This window comes from Octopus bimaculoides, chromosome 17 (genome assembly GCF_001194135.2).
Source record: "Octopus bimaculoides isolate UCB-OBI-ISO-001 chromosome 17, ASM119413v2, whole genome shotgun sequence".
In the NCBI taxonomy this organism is placed as follows: domain Eukaryota; kingdom Metazoa; phylum Mollusca; class Cephalopoda; order Octopoda; family Octopodidae; genus Octopus; species Octopus bimaculoides.
Window position 1 is genome coordinate 21,705,452 of NC_068997.1, and position 3,227 is coordinate 21,708,678.

At 36.9% G+C, this 3,227-nt stretch overlaps 1 protein-coding gene across 5 annotated transcripts in view; it reads left to right on the forward strand.

Moving 5' to 3' along the window:
• The window catches only part of LOC106880643 (homeobox protein Hox-C9), a 402,026-nt gene that overhangs the window by 273,422 nt on the left and 125,377 nt on the right, over positions 1–3,227 (forward strand). The gene's annotated exons all lie outside the window — the stretch shown is intronic.

Consider the following 3,227-nt stretch of genomic DNA (forward strand, 5'->3'; position numbering starts at 1 on the left):
ATATATATATATATATATATATATACATAATATTCCCATAAATATATTTACATATTTACATATATACATGAACATAGATATATGCATACGTTTGTATACATGCATGTGTGTGTGAGTGTGGGTTAGTATAATGATTTTGTCAGGATGTTTGAGAATTTGAATTTCCACATTATAAGTTTATATTATAATTTACGACCTCTATTTAACGAGTCTGTTATGAATATTTGATATTGTAATCATGTATTAATTGGATAGTTAACTGGCGTTTTAGCCATAAAATCTTACAGTTACTACCCGTCCTTCCTACGACGATCACCCACCACCGCCACCACCACCACCACCAACGACAACAACAACACCATCACCGCCGCTGCTGCTACCACTACTGCTGCTGCTGCTGCTACTACTACTACTACTACTACTACTAACATTGTTAATGATAATAATCGTTTTAATCATAAGTTTTTATGTACGTCGATAGGCATAGAATTACAGACATATATTTAAGAAATAAAATACAATGCGATATACAATACGTACATAACTATTGTCAAAGAATGAGAGAATGGTGTTAAGAAAGCGAGCTGGGGGTCGAGGGAATGTGATCAAGAGATCGACGCAGTTAGGTATTTGAACTTTTAAAACAGTAAGCAGCGATTTTATTTGGTAAAATCATGTCTGTTCTATTTGGTCAACACCACGTTCGTTGCATGCATTCACATATCAATATAGGTGGTGTGGCTGTGTGGTAAGAGGTTGGTTTCCTAACTACATGATTCCGAGTTCAGTTCCAATACGTGGCACCTTGCGCAAATGTTTACTTCGATAACCACCGGCCGACCAAAGCCTTGTGAGTAGATTTGGTAGATAGAAACCTGAAAGTCCGACGTATATGTGTGTGTGTATGTGAATCTAAGTGTCTATGTTTGTCCTAAACCACCGCTTGACAACCGGTGCTGGTGTGTTTACATCTTCGTAACTTCGCGGTTAGGCAAAACAGACCGGTAGAAAATACCAGGCTTTAAAAAATAAGCACTGGGGTCGATTCATTCGGCTGAAAGTTCTTCAAGGTGGTGCCCCAGCATGGTGACAGTCTAACGATTGAAACAAGTAAAAAATAAAAGGGCTGAATTCTGCTTTAAGCACGCCCTTACATTTTTTAGTTTTTGGAATTTTCAGAAACTTTTTTTGCGAATTTTCTATTTTAAACACGAAAATTCACACGACTGTGAAAAAAAAAAAAAAAAAAAAATTGTTTTGAGAAAATTCTTTTTCTAATATTTTGTTTAATATTTCCGAATTTTTATTTTTAAAACCACAGTTTTTAAATTACAGACAGTGCGATATTTTTGACTCAAATCCAAGCAATAAACCGTTAAATGTGTTTACAAGAAGGAAGATATTCTTTTCTACTCTAGGCACAAGGCCCGAAATTTTGGTGGATGGACCGAGTCGATCAGATCGATCTCAGTACGCAACTGGAACTTAATTTATCGACCCCGAAAGGATGAAAAGCAAAGTCGACTTCGGCGGAATTCGAACACAGAACATAAAAGACAGACGAAATACCGCTAAGCATTTCGCCCGGCGTGCTAACGTTTCTTATTTCTTTATTGCCCACAAAGGGCTAAACATAGAGGGGACAACCAAGGACAGACAAAGGGATTAAGTTGATTACACCGACTCCAGCGCGTAACTGGTACTTAATTTATCGACCCCGAACGGATGAAAGGCAAAAGTCGACCTCGGCAGAATTTGAACTCAGAACGTAAAGACAGACGAAATATCGCTAAGTATTTCGCCCGGCGTGCTAAAGTTTCTGCCAGCTCACCGCCGTTCAGCGAGAAAGATATTGAAAAACATCAATACGTCAGACTGACAAACAAACGAGGAGGGTATGTCATGGTCGTGAGATGTGCTAAAAATAACAGCTAAATAGGCCTTAAATCACGCACCAAAAATCTTTTTGCTTTTTGCGTAATCGTATGAATTTCCTGTTTATAGAAGACAAATTCGTAAAATTTTTCTGAAAATTCCCCAAAATATAAAAGTTATTAGGGGTTATATGGCGTACGTAAAGCAGAATCCCACCAAAAAATGACAGGTGGTTCCGAGGTACTCATATTCGTTCAGTTTTTGGAAACGGGAATATTAAGGTATCGTCACAATTTCAGAGATGGTTATAAACAAAGACAAAATATATTTCAATGAGTTATTTACAATGGATCAACAAAACTATAAGTTAAACGAAGAAATATATCTATCTAGTGTTTTCGTCGTGGAAGTTATAACTACTTCTGTTATTATCTCTAGGACGTCACTGGCGTTCTAGTCATAGCCATCAAATCGTTCTCACAGGCATTGCATATCAGGGACCATAATATCCAATGTGCTTTACTTTTCGAAGACATGATTTGCGTTTTTACGAATAACACACAAGTAACAGATTCTAAAATAGTTTCTAAACAGAAAAGGTAACATTCCTCATTTCGTTGGATGTCCGTCGTACGTTCGCCCGGCGTGCTAACGTTTCTGCCTGCTCACCGCCATACAAGACTTCAATATTGAGATAGAAAATGTGAACTATACCACGAAAGTGTAGAAGATATCACCCATATCATCTGTAGACGCATGATATTACCGTCAAATGAGACACAACATTGTCAGTAAAACTGAAACGGCTCCCAGTTTAGTCCATTCTGCGTAGAGCGTCTTAATGCTATATGAAGGAATCATTATTCTGCTGGCCATACTAGAGGCACACCAGAAACAAAATGCATCCACACATTTAAGAATAAAGAAATATTGGTGGAACACACAGTTTCTTCAGACAATCAGACATTTTTTTTTTTCCTTAATGGCATGCTAATTTTGAGAAATCTTGATTCTGAGGATTATCTCCCCTTCAATAGTGGAGCTGGTACCAATAGCAACCGAGCAGTTTCTCTACCCTCTTTTGAAATGGAGATAATTTCAATGAATCAAGAATTTATTCTGTACGTTATATAAATGAAACTTTATTTGTCTTTGTTGTTCAAATGTATTTACTACGGCACTAGAAACTCTGAGTTTTTTCTTTACTCAATTACGTTTCTTCCGCGCGCGCGCGATTGTGTAAGTGTGTTTCTATATATCTCTATATCACAAGATAATTGTGTAAGTATGTGCGTGTATGTGTGCGTACAAGTGTGCGTATAAATATATATATATATATATATATATATATA